This window comes from Perognathus longimembris, chromosome 28 (genome assembly GCF_023159225.1).
Source record: "Perognathus longimembris pacificus isolate PPM17 chromosome 28, ASM2315922v1, whole genome shotgun sequence".
Classification (NCBI taxonomy): domain Eukaryota; kingdom Metazoa; phylum Chordata; class Mammalia; order Rodentia; family Heteromyidae; genus Perognathus; species Perognathus longimembris.
In genome coordinates, this window is record NC_063188.1 from 62,690,062 (window position 1) to 62,716,071 (window position 26,010).

A 26,010-nucleotide genomic window follows, 5' to 3' on the forward strand; every position below is an offset into this window, starting at 1 on the left:
CAGAAAGTCTCCAGGTGAATGCTGATGCTTCTGGACTGGAGCATCACTTTGAGGATCACTGCCTAATATATCATACCAACTTTTAAACACGAGTGAAGTAATCCAGACAGGTGATACATAGAGCCCAAGGAAATAGCAGTGACTTAATTTGCTGTTTATTCTCAAAGTTGCTGAAGAAAACAGAATGTGGGGACAGGTAGTAGAGTGTGGGTAATAACTTTTGAGCAGCAATCCCGTGACTAACTCAATCTTTGATAGGAATAGACAGCTCTCTCTCCAAGGCACCAGGAGTTAATAAGCCTTTTCCCAAAAAACACTGTCAAGAAACCCCAGAATTGGAGGGAATGGAGAGATGTTTTGTGACAAAAATGCAGCTAGTGTAGAAAATGTCTTAGTGTCTGACTTGAGGATCCAGAGACATTGACCACCAAAGGATATTGGGAAATCCAACATGACTAACCTAGAGTTAACTGAGTATGCTCAAGGAAGATCTATCTCATGTGAGAAGCTTCTATCTGGTGTGCAAACACTCCTGACATTCCCTGTATTCTTTACAAAGGTTGAAAAGTTTCCACTAGAATACTTATTCCTCACCACCTTTATACCTGGTAAGAAGATGGGAGTTTTTTACACTGAAAATCATACAATTCTCCCTCTGACTAAAAATATATTGGCTATTTTAGGAGAAGTAGGAAATAGATGTAAGTTGTTTTGCTCTGGAAGGTCCTTCATCTGAAGAATGTGGGGCCCCCTATCTTCCTATGTTCAGGAGCCTTTCCCACTGGCCTTGACTAGAAAAGACCAATTGGTCCACAACTACAAGATAATGTAAGAGTGTAAAGCAAGGGTCCTGGGGATGGAAGTGAGAGCAAAGGAATAATGAAGGAAGCAGGAGGATCCAGGGATGAGAGCCTTCCAAACATCCACCTAAAGTAAATTTATGAACTAAAGGACTATCAGATAATAAGAGTAGAGAAATGGTTTACATTATTTTCTAGATTCTGAATGTGTCTGCATTAGTGATAATTAAAAATTTTTTAAATCAACTCTTTCTTGGGAAAATGAATGGAATTAGAGATCATGTTGAATTATATATGCCAAGCTTTTTAAAAAAGCCCAATATTGTATATTTTCATGCATATGTGGAAGTAGTCCTAAAAGGATATGTACACACATAAAATGATTCCACCTAAGGGACTGTTTAGAGGGATCAGGAGAGAGGGAATGGGGGAAAAAGAAAGACAGGGGTGAGTATTTTGAAATACATTGCAACTATATATGAAAACAGCATAATTTCAATGAAAGCTTTTGATTAATATGGGGATGAAGGGATGTGGAAAGAAAGAAACAGTGGGTGATTCTGAGGAAAATAATATAAGCATGTCTGAGATACCGTGGTTAAACTTTTGGTACAATTAATACAACCTTTAAAAATGAATGACTTGAAAATAAAATAGGTTATAATTGGGGGAAATACCAAGAAGAGAAGGATAGGCAAACAAAGGGTAAGAATGAATATGGTCAACATAGTTCATTTACATAGCCTGGCATCAGTAGCTCATGCCTATAATCCTACCTACTCATTATGCTTGAATCTGAGGACTGAGGTTTAAAGCCAGCCCAGACAGGAAAGTCTGTGAGACTCTTATCTCCAATTAACCAGTAAAAAGCCAGAAGTGGAGCTGTGAGCTGTGGTTCAAGAGGTTGAGTCCTAGCCTTGAGTGATAAAGCCAAGAGAATGTCCAGGCCTTGAGTTCAAGCTCTAGTACCAACACACACACACACACACACACACACACACACACACAAGTAATTTATGTGGATATGTGAAAATTGAACAATGAATCTTGGGGAAATTATTTTGGGAATGGGACAGGGGGGTTTGAAAGAGTGATAGAGGGAATCAGATTGGTCAGGATACATTGTATGCATGTATGGAAATGTCATGATAAAAATCTCTTTTGAAGCCAGGCCCTAGTGGCTCATGCCTATAATCCTAGCTACTCAGGAGGCTGAAATCTGAGAATCACAGTTCTAAACCAGCCTGGACAGGAAAATCTGTGAGAGTCATATCTCTATTAACTACCAGAAAAATCCAGAAGTGGAACTGTGGCTCAAGTAGCAGAGAGTTAGCCTTGAACAAAAAAGCTCAGGGATAGCACCAAGTCCCTGAGTTCAAGTCCCAGGAACAACACACACACACACACACACACACACACACACACACACACACACACACAGAATCTCCTTTGTACAACTGATGTATGATAATCAAAGCTATTTTTAATCTTTTAAAAATTTATTTGTTTCCTTATTGTCAAAGTGAGGTACAGAGGGGTTACAGTTTCATATGTAAAGCAGTGAGTACATTTCTTATCCAACTTGTTACCTCCTCCCTCATTTTTCTCCCATATTTTTAATCTTATAATTGATTTTTCTTTTGCAATGCATCATGGAACATAATTGCAATGTCACACGGATAAAGTGCCAAATACAGTGGCATAAAAAAGTAACAGAAGCTATCATTTGTTAAGCAATGAATCTGTGCAAGGCTCAACACCAACTACTTTATCTGCATGATCTCACTTCATCCTCCCAATAAGTAGGTACTGGTATTTTATAAATAAGAAACTAAAGTTCTAAAGCATGGATTGACTTATCCAGAAGGGCATAACAGCATAACTGGCAGTATTTGGCTGGAAAAATAAGAGCCAACTACACCTTGTGAAAAGCCTTAAAGTTCCTGCTTTGGCTTGGTGGCTGGGCCTCTCTGTTGATTATTTTGCTAAGGCAATATTAACCTGTAAAGAATGAGAAGGAAGAAATGCTTTGGAATAAGGAAGGATTTTTGAAAAGGAAGGTTTTGTCTTGACTGCTTGTTCCAAAATGGAAGAGAAAATAAGATGCACTTCAGTTTGTTCAAGTAGCAGAGGGTTTGAATATATTTTCAGATAGCTTGTGTACTATTAATCTTATCTCAAAGTCTTTTTTTTTGCTGCTCCTGGGACTTGAATTCATGGCTTGGGTGCTATCCTTGAGCCTCTTTGTTCTCAAGGCTAGTTCTCTACCACTTGAGCCATAGTGCCACTTCCAGCTTTTTCTGAATAGTTTACTGGAAATAAGAGCCTCTTGGACTTTCTGCCCAGGCTGACTTTGAACCATGATCCTCAGATCTCAGCCTCCTCCTGAGTAGCTAGGATTACAAACATGAGTCACTGATGCCCAGTCTATCTACAAGTCTTTTAATAATTACTCTATTACTAGGTATGTAAAATTCTATATTGGATTCATCCTAGCCTCTTCAAATTAGCCATTTGTGAGCAGATTGTGAACCTGAGCTTGGCCAATCTGAGCAGAGGGGTAGGGCCTGCTGGGTTAGAGATAAAAAGAGAGCAATCTGCTGTGTATACTTGCTTGCCAGATTTGGGGCTAATGATGCACTCTTCTGTTGAAGCAAACTGTGCCTTGCCAAGTTCCTTTCAAATTGGTGTCCTTATTCCTAAACCCCAATATCCTGAGCCAAATCTGACATAGACCTAAAGCAATAAAAAGGGAATAAATAACAAAGATTAGGGTGGAAATAGAGAGAAAAATATAGAGGAAAAACAAAAATTTGTTTCCTTGAAAGGTCAACAAAATTGGCAGGCCTCTAGATAAATCACCCATGAAACAGAAAATTCAAATTACTAAAATCTGGAATAAAAGAGACATCCTAACTGACCATAAAGACGTGTAAAAGATTATAAGAAAATATTACAGCTGTATCTTCACAAATATGATATATTAGATGAAATGAACAAATTCTTATAATAATACTACTATGGTATGAAAGTATCCTTCCAAATTCATATTTTGAAAACCTAACCCCCAATGCAATCATGTTAAGAAGTAAGAGCTTGCTGTCAGTGTGTGAACCATGAAGGAGGAATGATTATCAAAGGCAGAGTGAAGGGGGCTTGCTTTTTCTATTCATGTGCCATATAAGGGCAGTGTTCAACACCTTTTTGCCTTCCAACTTTTACCATATGTGAATGCAGCAAGAAGGCACCCACTAGATACTGGTATCTTGATCATAGATTTCTTGGCCTACAGAATTTTTAGAAGTATTTTCTGTTCTTTGGAAACTATCCAATGTCAGGTAGTCCGTTATTGCAATACATATAAGACAGAAATTGGTACCACATTAGTTGGGTGTTAGTGTGTAAAAAAACAAAACAAAAAAACACCTGAAAATGTAGAAACACTTTTGGGACTGACAAGTGAGCAGAGGCTGGCATGGTTTGGAAGTAGAGCTAGAAAGGCTTGTATTTCTATAAATGGAGCATTAAGGGTAATTCTGGTAAGAACCCAGAAGAGAAGAGCTGTAGGAATACCTCAGTCCTCTTTGTGATTGCCTAAGTGCTTTTGACCAAAATGCTGGTAGAAATATGAGCAGGAAGGATTTCTCTGATGAGGTCTCTGGGATAAATGAGAGTTGGGTATTAGAAACCATCAGAAAAAGACTATCCTTTTTACAAACTGAAAATAACTAGGCTAAATTGTAACCATATCTAGGATTTTGTGGAAGGGAATAAACCTTTAAGCAGCAGAGTGTTTGGGATGTTGTCTGGTATCTCTGAATCACTTACAATAAAATGTGAGGAGAGAAAAACAATTTAAAGATTGAATTCATAACTAAAAGAGCACCCAAATATAAAGACTTGGATCTCTAGTGTGGGGAGGGAGTAGAAAATTGCAGCCAGAATGTAGAGATTTGGAAAAATTTCAACCTGGCCAGATAATGAATTTTAAAAGTGTGGGAATAAAACCACCAGTATGGATAAACAACTGTTTGATAATGAGATTATTATGGATAGGAGAAAGTCACATGCTCTTCATTTTGACAGTAGAACAATGACTCTGATCTCAGAGATCTTTGAGATTGTCCCTCCCTTCACAGACCTACAATACTTGGGCCTCAAGGGTACAATGGTTTAAAGACATTTCTGGGCATCTTTGGGGATCCTGGAGCTTACTGCTCAGGGCTACTTCCAATCTCTGCTTTCTGCTTTCCAGCACAGCTTTCCTTTGCTACCCCCACTATGGCTCAAAGAGGTCCAGATGTAACTCAGGCCTGTTACCAAGGATGCAACAGCATCATTAACACCATTGACATGGTGCAGAGGAATACAAGTGCTGTGATTGCCTAGCTACCTAGGCCTAGGTTTGAAAGGATGGCCTTGATGAGCAGGAAATTAATAGATGGAAGGGCAGAGCCACTGCAGGTAGCCCCTGATAGGAGAGTACCTACCAGAGCTATGGGGGAAAGGCCATCCTTGTACTGCTAGGATTGTACAGTTACCAGGATACATTACCAACCTGGGAAAGATGTAAGCATGTGATTTCAATGCATGAGAGTTGAAGCACGGGTTGTGCCTAACAAAACCTTGGGAGACCTTCTGCCCCACTTGTGTCCAGATGGAATATTGAGTCAAAGATTACTCTCCAGTTTTAAATTTTAGTGCTGCTTACTCTGTTGAGTCTTCTACTCTGTTGGGGACCTGCTGCTATTATGTCACTTTTTTTATTCTTACCTTTTGCAATAGAAATATTGGCCTTGTGTCAATATGAAAAATGTATTTTGGAAGTAGATAATGTGTTTGATTTTACAGGCTCATAGCTAGAGGGAATTTGCCTGAGAACAAAATATGCTTGACTTAGAGGAGACTGAGGTTTTAGGCTTTTTGATTTGGTGCTAGAATGAGCCAAGATTTTGGAAGCTAGTGGTTGGAGGCATGGCTCAGTAGAGTGCCCACCAGTGCATGAAAGTGTCAGGTACTGAGTTTGAGTCTTGGTCTCAGACAAAAACTTGGGTGCTAATGGGGCATAATAAATGTATTTTCATATGTGCAAAGAATATGAATTCAAGGGACCCAAGGACAGAATGTTATGGTCTGAATCTCTTTTTTTTGCCAGTTATGGGCCTTGGACTCAGGGCCTGAGCACTGTCCCTGGCTTCCTTTTTCTCAGGGCTAGCACTCTGCCACTTGAGCCACAGTGCCACTTCCGGGTTTTTCTGCTTATGTGGTGCTGAGGAATCAAACCCAGGGCTTCACGTATATGAGGCAAGCACTCATTGTCACTAGACCATATTCCTAAACCTGGTCTGAATCTGTTCCTGTATTGTAAATTTAAACCCTAATGCAACAGTGCTTGGAGGTGTGGTCTAATGGGAGGTATTTTAGTCATCAGGGCTCAGCCCTTGTGAATAGATTAATGTCAGTATAAAAGGGGTCTGAGGAGTGGATTTGCTGCCTGCTGATCTTCTTCCATGTGAGTATGCAGTATTAATCCCTTGTGCCCTTCCTTCTTCTACCATATGAAGACATAATAGGAAGGCCCCCACAAGGTACTGGCCTTGATTTGGACTTTCCACACTCTAGAACTTTGAGAAATACGTTTGTGTCCTTTATAAAGTACCTAGCCCCCAGTTTTGTAGCTGCACAAAATGAACTAAGACAAACATACTCCACTAAATGGATCTGAGAAATTGAATCTAAAAGACCAGTTAGTTACCAGTTATTTTTTTACAAAACCACTCACAAAGCTCAGGCCCTGAGTTCAAGGCCCAGGACTGGCAAAAAAAAATATGAAGGAAAGCATAGACGAATATATCAAATATTTAAAGAAGAAATAATTAATCGTCCAAAAAATATAAGAATACACTCTTCCTTACAGGCAGTATTAACCTGATATGAAACCAATGAGAGGTACCCAAAGAAAAGAAAACTATACACCAATATCTTTCATGAAAATGGTTACAAAATGCTAGAAAACCTTATAATTTTCTAAGTATTTAAAGGGATTATCCACAATGACCAGGTAAGTTTTATACCAGTATTTGAAGGTTGGTTCAGTATATTAAAACTAATCAATGTTGACCCAGCACTGGTGGCTCAAGCCTATAATTCTAGCTATTCAAGAGGATGAGGCTTGAAGCTAGCCCAGGCAGGAAAGTCTGTTCTTATCTCCAAGTAAGCACCACATAAAGCCAGAAGTGGAACTATGGCTCAAGTGACAGAATGGTAGCTTTAAGCAAAAAAGCTCAAGGACAGCACCCAGGCCTGGTACACACACGCATACACACACATATACTGGTATATGCAAATACACACACACACACACACACACACACACACACACACACACACACCAGTCAATGTAATACACCACAATCATACAATTAAGGAAAAGTCAGTACAATCATCTCAGTAGGGGTTGTAGTAACTGACAAAATTCCAAGACCTTTTCATGATAAAAACACTAAACAAAATATAGAAGTGGGGCTGGGAATGTGGCTTAGTACTAGAGTGCTTGACTATAATGCACAGACCCTGGCTTCAAGTCCTTGGTACCACATAAACACAAAACAAAATAAAATTGATATTTTAAAGATTGAAAAAAATAGAAGGAATTGTCCTCAACTTGATAAGGTATATCCAGACAGAACCTACAACTCATGGCATACATAATTGTGAAAGGCCAAAGGCCTAGCAACCTTGAGGCCCTGAGTTCAATCCCCAAAACTAGTAAAAGAATAAAAATTTAAAAGTCATGGTGGGGGGAGGTTGATATAAATACTTTGCTTACATGCATGGCAATGTCACAATGAAGTACTTCCTTCTATAGTCAATGCATGCTAAATACACACACACACACACACACACACACACACACACAGATGCTACTTCCCACCCAGTAGAATGTCTACAATAAAAAGACAGACAATTATAAGTGTTGACAAATATGTGGGGAATTTCAAATCCTCAAGTATTACTATTGGGAATATAAAATATACATTCCTTATGGAAAACAATTGAGTGGTTCTTCAGATTTACCATATAACCCATAAATTCTCTCCCTTAGAAATACACTCAAGATACCTGATAAGTTGTTCACAAAATTTGTAAGTGAATATTCATATAGCATGATTTATAACAGTAAAAAGAATAAAATGTCAAAATGTCCAGCAACTGATGAATGGATCTATTAAAAAAAGAACTTCATACAATGAAACACAAATTTGAATATAAAGAAATAAACTACTGGGCTGGGGATACAGCCTAGTGGCAAGAGTGTTTGCCTCATATACATGAAGCCCTGGGTTCAATTCCCCAGCACCACATATACAGAAAATGGCCAGAAGGGGCGCTGTGGCTCAAGTGGCAGAGTGCTAGCCTTGAGCAAAAAGAAGCCAGGGACAGTGCTCAGGCCCTGAGTCCAAGCCCCAGGACTGCCAAAAAAAAAGAAAAAAAAGAAAGAATCTACTGATATATGCCACAATATGAATGCACCTTGAAAATGCACCATACTAAGTAAAAGAAGCCAGACATAAGGGAATCCCTCAAGTGTGATTCCACTTATATGACATTTCTAAATCCATTGAGATAGAACCAAATAATTGGTCATTGCTAGGGACTAGCAGGTGACAAAGATTCTCAAACTCTCAAAACTTTAGTCAGGCTCCTCTAAGCCCGTTTCTTAACTGAGCCTTAGTCCTTGAGGCCTTGTCCCTAGGCCTACACTTAGTGGCAAAAATCCTGCTAAGGTTTATAAAACTATATAGTAGGTAGATGTTGTGAGATTTATTGGAATATATTAAAACATGTGTAGAAATGTAGCAATAAAATATCTGCATAATAACAATGTAATTATAATAAGCTAAAAACAAATAAATTAAATAATAAATCACAAAATATCCTGATAAACTAGCTCATCCTCATCCATCCTCAATATCTGATTAAATTTCCCATCCCACACCCTTACCCACATGATACAAGATCACCCAGGCCTGCCTTCAGGAAATACCTGTTAGGTAAGTTTTGCAAGCAGTTCCGTATGCTTAAAATCTCTTCTTACCCTCTTAGTAATAGTGTGTGTGTGTGTGTGTGTGTGTGTGTGTGTGTGTGTGTGTGTGTGTGTGTTGGTACTGAAGCTTGAACTCAAGGCCTGAGCACTATCACTTAGCTTTTTTACTCAAGGTTGGTGCTTTATCACTTGAGTCACACCTCCATTTCTGGCTTTTTACTGGTTAATAGGAGATAAGAGTCTCTCAGACTTTACTGCCTAGGCTGGATTCAAATGGTGATTCTCAGCTTCCTGAGTAGCTAGGATTACAAGTGTGAGCCACTGGCATCTGGATCCTCTTAGTAACTTTTCTATCCTTTGACTCCATGGCCCGAACCTGCTTCTCACTAAAAGCCCATTCCTATCCTTGCTGTTAGAAAATGAGCCAAGTTTAGTGTTGTCTCTTTTCCCCCTATTGCAATATTTCCTGAATAATATCTGTCTTTATTTCTGTAAGGACTGTCTGGCTCTGGTTTTCTTTTTTTTTCAAATTTTTATTATCAAACTGATGTACAGAGAGGTTACAGTTTCATACGTTAGGCATTGGATACATTTCTTGTACTGTTCGTTACCTTGTCCCTCATACCCCCCTCCCTCCTCCCACTTTCCCTTTCCCCCCCTGAAATGTTCCGTTCACTTACACCAAACAGTTTTGCAAGTATTGCTTTTGTAGTTGTTTCTCTTTTTTTACCCTATGTCTCTCAATTATGGTATTCCCTTTCACTTTCCTACTTCTAATACCAGTATACATGGTTTCCAATATACTCAGATAAGATTACAGAGATAGTATAGGTACAACCACAGGAAGGTGATACAAGAACATCATCAATAATAGAAGCTACAGATACAGATGGGATGTTGAAAGTAGTTACAACTGTGATACAACAATCGTTTCCATAACATGGAGTTCATTTCACTTAGCATCATCTTATGTGATCATAAGGGTATAGCTATTGGGCTCTTGTGATGCTCTGCTATGACTTGCCTAAACCTGTACTAATTATTCCCAATAAGGGAGACCATAGAGTCCATGTTTCTTTGGGTCTGGCTCACTTCACTTAGTATAATCTTTTCCAAGTCCTTCCATTTCCTTACAAATGGACCAATGTCATTCTTTCTGATAGAGGCATAAAATTCCATTGTGTATATGTACCACATTTTCCTAATCCATTCGTCTACTGAGGGGCATCTGGGTTGGTTCCAGATTCTAGCTATGACAAATTGTGCTGCGATGAACATTGTTGTGCTGGTGGCATTACTCTGGTTTTCTTTAACAGGTTTTGGGTGTGGGAATGGGGAGTGATTGCTAATGAGTATCTTGTTTCTTTTGGAGGGGGATAAAGATGTTCTAAAATTGATTGTGAGAATGGTTGTACAACTCCATGTAGACATTAAAAAACATTGAATTGTATACTTTAAACAGGTGAATTGCACAGTGTATGAATTATATCTCAATAAAGGTGTGAGAATTAAATTGGCAGTGCCTGGATAGAAGACCAGATCTGGCTGAGTTCAAAGCTCACACTCTTCCCAAGGCTTCTCTGTCACCCTAGCAGATGTTTGACAAATGCACTGCTGTCATTAGGACTACTGTCACAATTACTCCACAGAAGGAAGTGTTCAGACTAAGAGGACCACTTACAAGAGCTTTGGACATGCATGAACTTGAACAACATCCTTTTGTAGTTTGCCGACTTCTGACTGGCACACCTGTTCTCCCAGGGACTCTTGTATCAGAATCTAATAGAAGGGGAAGATTGAGCTGCTGAGCTGACACTTGTCAGCCTGGGGGCTCAGAAGTCTCTAGCAGTTCCCCACCTTAAGACCTATAAGCCTCCCTCAGAACCAATGTGGTCTAGCCCTCAGGCTCAGTGGGTGCTGGCAGAGTACCAGGACCAGGCCACCACAGTCCTAGAAGGGATTGAAGACTGAAAGGTTCTTAGGCATCATCTCAGCAATACCATACAGCCCTTGGAAAAAACGAAGACTCCACTGGCTACACTCATGAACTCCAGAGTCTGTTTACTCTGGTTTGTCAGAACATCCAACAAGATGCTTATATCAAAGACCTAAGACCAAAGAAAGGAAGGCCAGGTGCCAATGGCTCACACCTATAATCCTAGCTACTCAGGAGGCTGAGATATGAGGATCACAGTTCAAAGCCAACCCAGGTAGAAAAGTCTGTGAGACTCTTATCTCCAATTAACTGCCAGAAAACTGGAAGTGGAGCTGTGGCTCAAAGTGGTGGAATGCTAACCTTGAACAAAAAAGCACAGGGACAGTGCTGAGGCTGAGTTCAAGCCCCACAACTGGAAAAAAAGACTAATGGAAGGAGAAAAGTCTGGTCCTGGACATCAGAAGGACCACAACAGATATCTCCAAGTCCCATAGCCCCAAATTGCCATGAGGACAGGCACCATAGCAAAAACCCTAATCCTTTGCCCTCAAGCCATTATCTTACACTGGCCATAGACAGTTACTTTGCCAAAACAAAAAAAGTCTGGTCCTGGACATCAGAAGGACCACAACAGATATCTCCAAGTCCCATAGCCCCAAATTGCCATGAGGACAGGCACCATAGCAAAAACCCTAATCCTTTGCCCTCAAGCCATTATCTTACACTGGCCATAGACAGTTACTTTGCCAAAACAAAAAAAAATGGCCCTTGCACTATAAACCCTTGCCTTGGGGCCCTTGTAACAGAAACAACTCCTAGTTCTTAATACTTTCTATGTGCTAGCTTTTATTCTAAGATCTTAAACCTCTGATCTTATTTAACCCTCCCAACTCCACCAAAGGTAAGTGTCCTGATTTGCCTTCAGGGAATCTGAGATGTAGGGACATTGAATACCTTGCCCAGTTTTGCTTAGCCAAAGAGATGGCAGAGTTGGCCTTTGAATTCTGTACTTTGCTTCCCAAGCCCTTGTTTTCAGCCCTTTCTCTAACATCTGTCATTCTGAGCAGGTCTGTAGATGGTGGCCCCATTTGGGAAAGAGTTAAAGGTACAAATGTCTTTTTGTATTGCTCACCAAGCCCAAATGTGTGCACAGGACACTAGAGGGGACCTTAGAGATTCTGCCACCCACAGGATGACCACACACACACACACACATACACACACACACACACACACACACACACACACACACACACTTCTCTCCCACCATACCCTGGCTCATTGATGCAAAGTAGCCTATTCCACAACACATCTTCACCCTCATGATATTCAGCCACTGGCCCGCTCCAACTGGTTCCATTTAGAAGCCAGCTTCAGTGGCCCAGAATTCAAAGGGATGCCACATGCCAGTCCTCTAGCCCAGAGTATCACTTAGTAGGTGGGGAACATTTTTCCCCTACAATTCAAAGGGATGCCACATGCCAGTCCTACAGCCCAGGCTATCTATCACCTAGTAGGTGGGGAACATTTTTTTCTGTCAAAGGCCATTTAGATATTTGTAATATTATTCAGAAGCCATAAAAAATTATCAATAGAAGCAGATGGCTGTGGGCAGCCAATGAGAAAAATATGTGTCTGTCCCAACCCCAATATGCACCAAATGATTTTGCTTGCCAGCCTGTTTTGTATTTGTTTTGTGGAGATGGGGGTATTGGGACTTGAACTCAGGGCCTGAGTGTTATCCCTTAGCTTTTTCACTCAAAGCTGGCTCTCTACCACTTGAGCCACAGCTCTACTTCCAACTTTGTTTTGTTGGTTACTAGAAGATAAGAGTCTCACAGATTTTCCTGCTCAGGCTGGATTTGAACTTCAATCCTCAGAGCTTACTCTCCTGAGTAGCCAGGATTACAAATATGAGCCATTGGTGTGCAGTTTCCATTTTCTTTTTTTTTTTTGCAGAGATAATTGAGTCTTTGTCAGTGGGCCAGCCAGAGTTGAGCTGAGTCAGGGAGGATGGTCTGGCAGCTCAGCTCTGAGCAGCCTGAGTCATGAGGAGGGACATTTACTTGTATAGTTCCATGTTCAAAGTCTTCCTCTGCTGAAGAAGATCACGAAACTGATGCCAAGGTCAAAGGTAACCCCAGAGTTCATAGGCAGCATTGTGGGGTACTCCCTTGAGCCTCTTTTTACCTTATGTTCCCAGCTCTTCCTGGTGCTCTGGCCTCCCATTTCCAGTCTTCCGTGCCACACATTGCCTGTATTCCACATTGTACTGTGTCTGGGTGATGTGGAGGGGATGGGCTGGGCTTGAGGAGAGATGAAAACAAAGCCTTGGGTTGCGGTCCCCTTCTTCATAGAGCCACAATTGCACTCAACAGAGAAGGCTCTTCTGCAGCGTTTTGGCTTCTGCATCTCCCATCCCTGACCATTGCCACAGCCCCTCCTGGGGGACTGCCTGCCTAGTGACTGAGCACAGACAGTAGGAGGAAGGAGAGAGAAGAGGGGAACCTGCATCTTTCCCTGTTCTCCTTTTGCACCCCTCCATCTGAAACTAAAAATTCCCACCACACACTGCACCTTGAACTCACTCTCTTCCCATCCAGAGTGTGCTGACTTCCTGCTGGGAGATTGTGGAGGGACAAAGCCAGCTCAGTTGGTCTTTTATTCTAGCCTTCTCTCATTTGCCTACTCAGGTTTCCTAGTCAACATCCCCAAGCAGTTGCCCCTGAATTTTGTAAAAGTTGTGTAATCAAGTTCAATCATAGCCAGAAGCAAAATTCAGCTCTCATGTTTAAAGCCTACACCACTGTGGGTGTCCACACAAATGTCCTCAGATAATGTGTTGTGTGTCCCGTACTAGATAAGGATCAGAAATGGCAGGTGGATAGATAGACAGATGATAGATAGATAGATAGATAGATAGATAGATAGATAGATAGATAGATTTATTGGGTTTTCTTACACAATTGAGAGCTGGATTCCAATAATGGTCATCTGGATGCTGGCCATTGTTTGAAGCTAGAAGCCTTGAACAAGGTGTACAAGTGATGCAGTCTGGACCAATCCAAATGTGAGGCTTAAGATCTGGAAGCTCCTTAGTAAATATGTGGTATGGTTCCACATCGAAAGGCTGAAGAAGCTGGAGGCTGGTTCCCAGGAGATGGCAGCAGCAATAGATGCTCTGCATTCAAGAAGAGTAGCACTCGTAATGGATGCAGTGGCTTACCCCTGTAATCTTAACAACTAAGGAAGAATAGATCAGGAAGATTGAGGCTGTAGGGCAAAAAGTTTACAAGATTCCATCTCAACCCATAAAAGCTGGGCATGGTGGCACAGACCTGCCACCTCAACTATTTGGGAAGTGTACATAGAGGGATCACTGATCAGGCCAATGTGAGCATAAATTTGAGACCTTATCTGAAAAAAATAATTAAAATTAAAAAGGATTTGGGGCATGCTTTAGTCATAGAATACTATCCTAGCAAGAACAATGCCCTCAGTTCAAACTCTGGCACTGGCAAACCATCCTAGTATTGCTCTTTTATTTTAGGAACTATTTTGTCTTGTTAAGTAGACAAGAAATAATTTCCTTGTCCTCATTAAATGAACCCAAATCTTATTTTTATCCTCATTCCCCAATGGACCCTTAGGATATTTAACCTTAGTTATTACCAACTCTTGTCTTTACCAAAGGATTAAAAAATGCTAGTTATATGTGAGACAAGTACATTGGTGAGACCCCTCTCCTCACTGGCCTCTGTTCTGATTGGCTGTTGCTGCTTTCTGGCTAATGAGTGAATGTACCTTTCCACTTGTTAAATACTTGACCACCACTTTTGGGCTCTGGAGCCAGGTAAGATCCCAGCTTCCTTAGTGTGTTCCTAAGTTTCTCCCAAAGCCTACTTCTCACCCTTATCCCTTGCCACATCCTATCTTGTATTTTCTGCTCCAGTAGCACTAAACTCTAGATGTATCTGCATTCCACATGATATATTCACTTTCCAGGCCTCTGCCCAGCACCAGTTTACATTTTCTCCTCTGCAAAGCACTTTGTTGTTGGTGGTGGTGGTGGTGATGGTGGTAGTGTGTGTGTGCACGTGTGCGCACACACACACATGCAAGCACCACTCCTGGAATTGAACTCAGGCCCTGGGAACTGTTCCTGAGCTTTTCTGTTTAAGAGCTTTTGGGGGTAGTTAATTGGACATAAGAGTCTCACAGACTTTTCTACCCTGGCTGCTTTCAAACCACAATCCTCAGATCTCAGCCTCTGAAGTAGCTAGGTTTACAGGTGTGAGCCACTGGCACCTGGCTTAAAAAATCCTTTCTAACTACATACAAGATGAGCCTGGCTTCAGTCTTTCATAATACTGACCGAAGCATATTGTACTTACCTGTTTTCATTACGTGTCTCTCCTGCATGTCTGGGAGCTGGGAATGTAGACTACACCTTACTTGTCTGTAGAAGCACTTTGCTTAGGTCCTGACATAGTGAGATTTTGATAAGGGAAGAAAAGAAGGAAATAAGGAAATGATGGCAAGGTGGAAGAGTTGAAGTTCAGACAGGTTGATGAGAAATCTATAGTAATATTCCATGTGTAGAGATTCCCAAACTACCTAAAATAGTTCTCTTCCCCACCCCCAAACTCTCCCTGGAGCTGGTACTTATCACACTGGGATAATAGAAGGGGGAGCTTTTGTTGGTACAACCCAAAGAGAAGCAAATCAATAGGAGATTCTTTGAGCAGTATTACACACAAGAGCATGCTAAGAGGCAGCCAATCTTGTCCATGTGAAAGGCCTAATTGTCCTGTGAAATGCTTGACCCTGAAGCTGGACTAGCCCTTTCTACCCACAAGAGTCCAATGCCCTTTCTAGCTCCATCCAGGGGCAGGCAAACAACATTGAATAGTATAATGGACACCATAAACGTGAAGCCAAGAAGGAATATCTATGGAATCTTGTGAGGATAGAGAGTTTAAAAGGCCAAGGAGTCTGTATAGTGAGAAGAAGAGAGGAGAGAAAAGGAGAAGAGAATGAGAGTTTCAGAAGAGAGGTTCTTGTAGATACCAAGAGAGGGCATCTTTGTGGGTGGCCTTGAAAGGGGAGAACAAAAACATGCCTAGGCCATTGATTTAGATAGAAGAACTAATCCAAGAGAGGGAAGGGAGGGGGACAAAGGACTCTCCAGATTGAAATAGGCAGCCAGAGCTGAGAGTAAAGGTCTATTCTTTACATTGTTCCCCACTCTGTGTCTGTGATTGACCAGGTAATAGTAAGACTCCTCCCCCTCCCTCCCCTTTTAAAAGACTCTACTAGTCTACTCTTCTGATGGTGAAAGGCATAATAAGGGAATACACAGAGGGAGGTAAGGGGATGGGGCCCAATCCAAGACTTGAAATGTGACACAGAATTTAGCTGCACCCAAAAACAAAAAGAAAGCACAGTAAAGAATTGAGGGCAGGTGGATCTCTGTGGCTTCTCAGTTGTTAGGAGAATGGGCCTAGGTGGAGATTTAAGATGCAGCAGAAGCCTAGTAGTGCTGGGAATCTCTTTCCAGTAGGAAACAGTTGTGATGGAGACAGCAGTGTATTATACAGGCACTAAAGCCCCTGGGAGATGGACCAATTAGGGCCTGGGTGCTGTCCCTTAGATTTTTTTGCTCAGAGTTGGCACTGTACCACTTGAGCCACACCTCCACTTGTGGATTTTTACTGGTTAATTGGAAAGAAGAGTCTCTTGGACTTTCCAGCCCAGGCTGTCTTCCAACAGTGATCCTCAGATCTCAGTCTCCTTAGTAGCTAGGATTACAAGCAGGAGCCACAGGTGCCCAGCATACTAGATATTTTCGAGGTTGGTTCAAGCTTAAGATTTCCTTCAAGAAATCAGACACAGACAATTCTTGGAGGCTATCAGTTTATTTCTGGAGAGATGAAGCTTTCCATATTCCCTGAGGGTTATAGTAGAAATTGACCAGAAAAGTCAAGTAGAGATTGGACCCTATGGAAAACAAGGTCTTTTTTTTAATTAAATTTTATTGACAAGGTGATGTACAGAGGGGGTACAGTTAAATAATAAGGCAGTGAGTACATTTCTTAGTGTTGGGGATTCAGCTTGGCATTGAAGGGGGAAGGGCGATGAGAGCACTCTCAAGACGTTGCCCTTCCCCCCACCCTGGGGCAGTGTGGAAGTTAGCCACACCTATCTCTTTCTGGGTCCAGAACTGGAAAGAGTAGCTTTGAAACCAGCCCCCCACCCCTCGCCAGCGAGCACATGTGCCCCCTTTTCACGGGCAATGCCCAGAGGGCAGTACTATGGGAAGTAACGTTAGCCCATGAGGGAGGTCCTAGGGAGCTGCTCTTGGACGGACAAGCTCGCCAGCCTATCGTTAGTTCCTGGTCTATCACCCCCTTTCCTTGTCATCATTGCTATATGACTGTTAGCCCCTCCCTTGAATAAACAGATTGCTCTCTGAAGCTTCTCTGAGACCCATGCGTGCCTGGCTTCCTTGGTGGGTATAAAGAGGGAGGGAGGGGTCTCGTCCGGCCACGTGCACCTGAGGCTTGCCCATGTTCCTTCACTCCATCTTGGCTGCCCGCAGGTCAGGAGGCTAGGGGAGAGGGTGAAGAGGGAGCACTGATAAGGGAGTAAGCTTAGCATCTCCGCACCAGGGGAGGTAAATCTGGCCCGGCATTTGGCGCCCAACATGGGGCACGAACCCACGACCCTGAGATTAAGAGTCTCATGTTCTACTGACTGAGCTAGCCAGGCTCTCTAGGGACCCCTACCCCAAGCCATGCCATGTGGCCAGTCCCACAGCCTGTAACTGCTCCCGGTAGGGGGCAGGTAAGGCAGCCCGTTGGGGACGTGTGGATCCAAACAGCATGCCAAAGGTTATGGGAATTGGTGGATTGGCGGCCTGATTTCTCTCTGCCTGAGCATAGCACTCATGTCTGAAAAGGGAACACCACTCCTCATACATTGTTCTATCAAGCAATGACCGGGCCAGGCTTCGGAAGCCCCCATGACCAGTTGAGGACAGTGATGTTTCCACTGAATATTTTAAATCTCTCCAAGGACCAACCTCTTTCAGCTTTCCAGAAACATTGGTCAAGCCAGACACCTTACCTAAAGGTGGAAGTCCATTGGAAGGACCCCCTTACAGGAGCATGGAGAGGCCTGGACCCACTTATCAGTGAGGGAAGGGGCTTCGCATTCGTTTTCCCAACTGGGGAACTGAATCCAATCTGGATACCAGCTAGAGACTTAAAATATTGTTCATCAGAATGACCACTCAAGGGCTCCTGCCCTTGAGGGATGTCTCTCCTTGTTTTCTCTTCAGGAAAACAAAGGCCGTGGTGGGTTTTTTTCCATGGAGAAACGGAAAAGCCTGCCTGTACCAGCGATGGACCCAGTGTCAGCCCTGTTTCCTCCCTGGATCTTGCCTGGCACCTTTTGCCGTAATGTTTGCTGTGGCAGCGTTGCCCGCAGCGTTGCACAAGAACTAAAGGGAAATTCTGCACACTGTTGTTCCTCCCTTTGCCCTCCCCTTGCTGCTTATCTTAGGGGGCCCCATTGGAGGGAAATAGGAGCTAAAGGGTTTTGTCACCTTAATGTTTCATGATAAATGTTTACAGTAAGCAAGGGATTGGCACCTTACTGCAATGTTTACTATAAAGTGTTTACTAACTTCAATTGTTAAGTTACCAGCACCCTGGCTACCAAATTGCCAGGACCTGAACCTGCTTCTACCTCACCATCGAGGAAAGGGAGAGCCATCTGCACTACCCTGAATGAGACCAAAATGGACCAGGACTCCTCTGTCTCCTATGGACTGAACCAGATAAGAGACCCTCCATTGCTTTGTGCCTGTGTTATAATTGCTCATGTGTTATAATTGCTCATGTGTTACAGTTGCTCATGATGTTTGCATTTGCCCTGTGCTATGAATGCTTATGCTCATGTCTGCTTTATGCTCCCATTTGCATTATGTTTACATTGCTCTGTGTTAGACAAATTGGTCTTTTATATTGTAAGCGATGAGCCAGAGCTGTCCAGACAACAAGTGGCCTTTGGCCTTTAGCCAATTAGGAACCCCATGAGGTTGGTCACAATGCCCATTAGGACCCGCTGCTCACTGAGGTCTGCTGGCATGAGAGAAAAATTAACAGGGCTTTCTTTCAAGTGCCAATCCCACTCTCCCCAAGTCCTCTCATCGGGCTGGCAGGCCCAGCAGGGAGGTTAGCCTGAAGTGCTAGTGCGTTAGCCTAGGATGGGTAAGACCTCCCATGGGGGGGCAACCTAAGACATGGCACTCCCTCAAGTAAGGCACCTCCTGCTGTTCAAAAATAAAAATAAAAATAAAAGGGGCAGATGTTGGGGATTCAGCTTGGCATTGAAGGGGGAAGGGCGATGAGAGCGCTCTCAAGACGCTGCCCTTCCCCCCACCCTGGGGCAGTGTGGAAGTTAGCCACACCTATCTCTTTCTGGGTCCGGAACTGGAAAGAGTAGCTTTGAAACCAGCCCCCCACCCCTCGCCAGCGAGCACATGTGCCCCCTTTTCACGGGCAATGCCCAGAGGGCAGTACTATGGGAAGTAACGTTAGCCCATGAGGGAGGTCCTAGGGAGCTGCTCTTGGACGGACAAGCTCGCCAGCCTATCGTTAGTTCCTGGTCTATCACCCCCTTTCCTTGTCATCATTGCTATATGACTGTTAGCCCCTCCCTTGAATAAACAGATTGCTCTCTGAAGCTTCTCTGAGACCCATGCATGCCTGGCTTCCTTGGTGGGTATAAAGAGGGAGGAAGGGGTCTCGTCCAGCCATGTGCACCTGAGGCTTGCCCATGTTCCTTCACTCCATCTTGGCCGCCCACAGGTCAGGTGGCTAGGGGAGAGGGTGAAGAGGGAGCGCTGATAAGGGAGTATGCTTAGCATCCACGCACCAGGGGAGGTAAATCTAGCCCGGCATTTGGCGGCCCAAACGTGGGGCACAAAGCCTGCGGGAGCGAGTCCGGCAGCTACCGGTAAGTCCTCAGAAATTTGGAGTGGGTTCTCCGGGACACATGGTTCTCTCATCAGGTCAGCAAAGAAGATGGGACAGAATCAGAGTAGGTGGAATAATTCGCCCCTTAATATCCTGAGGTTCACCCTCCAAAACGTGGGGGTGAGTATTTCGGAACCCCATGCTATACAAATTTGGGAAGAGTTGACCCGTAGGGTCCCGTGGTTCACTGGAGCCAATCCACTCTCGTAGGAAACTTGGGACCAACTAGGGAGAGAGTTGGAGGGCAAGGAAGCGGAGTTGGGAGAGGAGCTCCCCCTTGTGACCTTCCAAGACCCTTAAAGCCTGCTTTTCTTCTGAACCAGAGGAGAATCTCTGGAGTCGGGATAGGGCAGCAGGGGGGAATTTTGATCTGGAGAGGGGCCCGATGCCCAGCTCCGATGAGCCCAGGGATGAGTGTGAGCCCAATCTCCAGGACCCCAGACGAGGTGCCGCGGCCCCGAGATACATGGCGGGAGAACAATGCACGCAGCTGCCTCTGCTGTCTTGCTACCCCTCCCCCACCGAACGCTCAGCTCGGCTCTATGCAGACCTAAGGAGTCCCGCTGAGTGGCAGCAGCAGCCCAGCAGCTGCAGCAGCAGACGATTCCACAAATCTCAACCTGTTAGCCATCTCAACCTCGTCACTGCCCCAGGAAGAGAAGGATTTCAGAGAATTCAGGAGAATAGTCCTAGAAGGGGGGGGACTGAATACTCGCTGAGGGGGCAGAGCCTACTCGAGGGCGTGGCCCACCGTTTTTCTACTGCGCAGGAGTGGAGAAGCCTGGCCCAGTCATTGCTTGATAGAACAATGTATGAGGAGTGGTGTTCCCTTTTCAGACATGAGTGCTATGCTCAGGCAGAGAGAAATCAGGCCGCCAATCCACCAATCCCCATAACCTTTGGCATGCTGTTTGGATCCACCCGCCCCCAATGGGCTGCCTTACCTGACCCCTACCGGGAGCAGTTACAGGCTGTGGGACTGGCCACATGGCATGGCTTGGAGGAGGGGTCCCTAGAGAGCCCGGCTAGCTCAGTCGGTAGAACATGAGACTTTTAATCACAGAGTCGTGGGTTCGTGCCCCATGTTGGGCGCCAAATGCCGGGCCAGATTTACCTCCCCTGGTGCGGAGATGCTAAGCTTACTCCCTTATCAGTGCTCCCTCTTCACCCTCTCCCCTAGCCGCCTGACCTGCAGGCAGCCAAGATGGAGTGAAGGAACATGGGCAAGCCTCAGGTGCACGTGGCCGGACGAGACCCCTCCCTCCCTCTTTTTTTTTTTTTTTTTGGTGCTGGGGAATTGAACCCAGGGCCTCATGTATACGAGGCAAGCGCTTTTGCCACTAGGCCATATCCCCAGCCCCTTCCTCCCTCTTTATGCCCACCAAGGAAGCCAGGCACGCACGGGTTTCAGAGAAGCTTCAGAGAGCAATCTGTTTATTCAAGGGAGGGGCTAACAGTCATATAGCAATGATGACAAGGAAAGGGGGTGATAGACCAGGAACTAACGATAGGCTGGCGAGCTTGTCCGTCCAAGAGCAGCTCCCTAGGACCTCCCTCATGGGCTAACATCACTTCCCATAGTACCAACCTCTGGGCATTGCCTGCGAAAAGGGGGCACCCATGCTCGCTGGCAAGGGGTGGGGGGCTGGTTTCAAAGCTACTCTTTCCAGTTCCGGACCCAGAAAGAGATAGGTGTGGCTAACTTCCACATGCCCCAGGGTGGGGGGAAGGGCAAAGTATTGGGAGCACTGTCATTGCCCTTCCCCCTTCAATGCCAACTGAATCCCCAACACTTATCATATTTCTTACACCCTCCCTCATTTTTCTTTCCCTTCCCTAGTTCAGATAAGCATATATACAATATCCCGTGTATCAAAATCATATACAGTAACCACCTGGGGTATGCCATAGGAAATTCGCCTAGTATGTAAAACCTGACAACAACGATAAAATCCTCCTGGGGAAACAAGGTATTGAGGCAGACGACAGGACAAGAGATGTGACCTGTATTGGACGTTAGTAGGGTTCAAAAACTGTGGTGTTTTTTTGTGTTCTTTGGCCCTTGCGTATGCTGTATGGGGCAAATGGCAGTAAAATATCACCTGAGAAAAAGTTTGAGAAGTAACACAAATGTGGTCAAGATTTTGTTTTTTTGTTTTGTGCTGGTCCTGGGGCTTAAACTCAGGGCCTGTGTGTGTGTTCCTGAGCTTCTTTTGCTCAAGACTGTCACTTGAGCCACAGAACCACTTTTGGATTTTTTTTGTGGGGGGGTGCTTACTTGGAGATAAGAATTTCACCAATTTTCTTGCTTAGGCTGCCTTTGAACCATGTTCTTCAAGTCTCAGCCTCCTGAGTAGCTAGGTTTATAGGCACCAGCCACTGGCACCTGGACAGATATGAATTTTTAATGTCTTAGAGTCTATAGTGAGAAAGCATGTCAGATAGTTTGTGAAGTAGTATTCTTCAGTATTATTTGATGCTTCAGGTATCTACTGAGGATATTCAGCCTTATCTCTAGCAGATAACTGAGGACTAGAGTAACTCATCTAGTAGAGAAATACTAGGAAAGGACATGTCAAGTTCTTGGCCACCTGGCAAAGAGATGATCCAAAGTTCTGTTTTTGGATAAGATTCAAAATCTATTTTTCAAAGGCAGTGAAGAGTGGGAACCCAAGAGCCCTGCAAAATATTTTGAGCATGGCTCAAAATGGGAGCCCCCTAAAGCCAGAGTATAGGAGAAAACACTGGGCTACAAGCTTAGCTCAGTGTGTTTGTCGGGGTAAGGTAACAACTATAACATCAATTCCCAAATCTCAAAACCTTAACATAATAAAATTCAAATATCAACTGGGTACTGGTGGCTCATACTTATAATCCCAGATGTACAGGAAGCTGAGATTTGAGAATTGTGTTTCAAAGACACCTGGGCATGAAAGTTCATAACAGGCTGGTCTCCAATTAATCAGCAAAAATCCAGAAGTGGAGGTGTGGCTCAAGTGATACAATGCCAGCATTGAACAAAAAAGCCACACAAAGAGCACAATGCCCTGATTTCAAGCCTCAGTACCAGCACAATAAAAATATCAAATGTTAGCTTCATCCAGTATGGTCTGCATGGAGGTGGATACTCCCCTCCCTGTTGTTTTTCAGAAATCTGTCTTTATCAATGTTGCAATTCTTCCATCTTCAAGAAAAGTTCAAAGTCTGTAATAAAAGAGGAAAGGAATGTGAGGAAGGCACATCAAACACTTAGCTATCTCAGCATGTAAGTGACAACAGAATCAGTCATGTGGCCTATCTTTGATGCAAGAACACTGGGAAATGCAGTCCTTGGCTGAGCAGTTAGTTCTCAGCAAACAGCAACAAAAACCTTGGCAGTATGGAGGCGAAGCACAGATCTTTGCTAGACATCTGACTGTCTCTGCCACCACCCACTGGAATATCCCTGTGGTATAATTACTTGATGTTGTGAGATTGAAATTGAGACCCTTTCAAGTGATTAGAGGTATGCTGGGGCAGCTGAGCATAACTTAAGATCAAAACTCAAATTGATGCAGAAGTTATTGGTTATTGATGCAGAAATAGTTGACATAGCTCAGTGGTCAAAGTAAGCAGGGAGTCCTGGGTTCCAACCCCAGCCTCCCATGCAAATGGAAAGGTAGGAAGGATTAGAAACCCTCTAAACTCTATTGAGGAGAAACCCCCCCCCCCATCCATCTGAAGGAGCCCAGGCTGGGATTAGCTAAATACTGGGTACGTCAGACTCATTCCTATGTAGCTTCTCCAAGAATAGATTCCTCTGGAATAGATTCTCAGCAAGTTCAGACCCTATTCTCCAAAGCAAATGGGGCTTCAGATAAAGGGAAAATTACTGGGAGCTGTGGCAATCCTTGCATAAGCAAAATCAGACTCAAGAAGATGGCAATCTTCCTAATAGCCCTGTCCCAGCTTCCTTTCCTAATAGGTCTCTGGACTGCACTGATAGTTTCTATGGTAGTGGAGTGTGGCTGCTATGCTGCAATGAGTGATTTGTGAAGAGGAAGGAGCCATACTATTGGATCTGATTGGAGTGGAGTGGCATGTTATTGTTATAACAATACCAATGGTGTGGAGTTAGAATTCATTGTTGAGATGTTCACAGGTTCGAAAAATAGGAAAATTGATTACAGCCAAAGAATGAGATGGTGTTGGAAACAGGAGAATAAATAAATGAAATCTTTAGCTTGGATGGTTGAAGGCAGGTCAAGGTGCAGTGTGTGGCATGGGCGAAGGTGGAGACATTCAGATTGAGGCTGTTCAGGAATGCTTCATTTTCATGTGTCACTCACTGTTTAGAGGGCTTCTTTTAACGTGCATCATTGTGAAGCAAATCTCTGTCAACATGGCCCTTTCCATGTTTGCTCAGAAAACTGCCCATGGCTCTACTCTTCCTTGTTAATCTTCCTTCTGTCTAGTTGATCACAGCTGACCCACTTGACAGGGCAAGATACTGAAGACTAGATGACACAGAGTGGGGGCTTGAGATGGTCAACAGGGAATACTGGCCTTTGGTTGGCTCTCTGGCCCTAACAGTAATGTGTCTGTGTAGTATGTTCATTTGCTTTACATCTTTCATAGTTAATCCACTGCTTTGCATAGGCCTGTGAGCTTCAAGATGGTGTGTGTGGGGGTACTAGGGTTTGAAACTAGGGTTTCAAATTCTCCCTTAGCTTTTTAGCTGAAGGCTGGCACTCTACCACTTGAGTCACACCTCCACTTCCACTTCCAGCATTTTGGTAGTTGATTGAAGAGTCTCATGGACTTTCCAGCTCAGGCTGGCTTCAACCTCAATCTCCAGATTTCAGCCTTCTAAGTAGCTAGAATTACAGGTGTGAGCTGCCAGAGCCCAGCTTAGACCTGTGAGCTTCAAATGTGTTTGCTATGACTGCAGTTATATGTGACTGACCATGGAACCAGTAACTGAAGCATGATTTCTTCCCTTTCTGTACTCCCTAAATCTAGAAGCCTCTCTTGGAGCACTAGTCTGTTGTTCTCTTTGCAAGACTACAGCAGGAAGTATGCAGAAGGCAGAGACTCATCCCAGGCCTTCCCCTTTGGGGTTCTCTATGGTCAACTGGATCTCTGGAGAGAACGCTACAAGGAGGGAAGGAAGGGTCCCTATCTTTCCATCAGTATGTATAGCTTCTCCACACCCCAAAGTGCAATGACAGACACAAGGAGACAAAATGACCAATGCTGTGAAACACCAGAATGCAACCTTCAGATACACTGGTACTTGTCAACATAATGGTGAGAATTTGACTGAGAAATGGATTGCAAAGGACTTAATAGGAAGTGAGGCACCATTTGCTCATGCTTGTCCTGATCTCCAATGCCATGGTTCTTCTTCTGGTTCCAATATGGGAGAAGAAAGAACTCTGTCCTCTTCAGGCTTGGCCTGGACACTTATCTGGGGGTTCTGACCCAGCCAGTTCTGAACAGAGGTTCTCCATGTGGAGAACAGCAATCCTAACAAGAGAAATATAGACACAAACACATGGGCAAATTCATGGCTGGGATACCTCTCACAAAAGAGCAAAATACAACAACTAATATGTCCTCAGGTAGGTTAATAGCAGTAGCTACCCCTGTGTTCAGAGTTGGGAGCCATTGATCAGACTATGGAGGAAATGAAATATATTTGAAGAAGGTTCCAAATGGTAAGAAAAAAGTACTTGGCAAGAAGAACGGGAAAAATGATGGCAGGAGTCAGGATTTCACCCCTCCTTCCTAAACCATCTCTTCTCTCCTCTGTTAACTTCTCCTCCCAAAACTTTTGGCTAGGATCAAAGCCAGTTCAGACCTCACTCAGATCATAGGAAGGCAAGAGTATGTATGACTATTTGTTTTGGGGACTTTGAACTAAGGGCCTAGGCACTATCCCTTAGCTTGTTTCCCAAAGGTGATGTTCTGGCACAACCTTACTTCTGGATTTTGGGGGGTTAGTTGGAGATAAGAGTCTCACAGACTTTCCTGTTCAGGTTTCCTTGAAACTCTGATCCTCAGATGTCAGCCTTGGGAGATAAGCTAGGACTGCAGCCATAAACCACCAGCACCTGGCTAAAAGGACCTTTAGAAGCTGACCAGGTACCCATCAGATAACTGAGAAAGGAAGAATCTCACCCTTTGGAGTACATGACAATT

At 43.8% G+C, this 26,010-nt stretch overlaps 2 non-coding genes across 2 annotated transcripts; one reads left to right on the forward strand and one right to left on the reverse strand.

Annotated features, from left to right (window-relative positions):
* Window positions 1-17,481: 17,481 nt before the first annotated feature.
* Window positions 17,482-17,554, reverse strand: Trnak-cuu. The gene has a single exon. It is a non-coding gene; the product is annotated as a tRNA-Lys (tRNA).
* Window positions 17,555-20,846: 3,292 nt separating this feature from the next.
* Trnak-uuu lies at window positions 20,847-20,919 on the forward strand. The gene has a single exon. It is a non-coding gene; the product is annotated as a tRNA-Lys (tRNA).
* The last annotated feature ends 5,091 nt before the right edge of the window (window positions 20,920-26,010 follow it).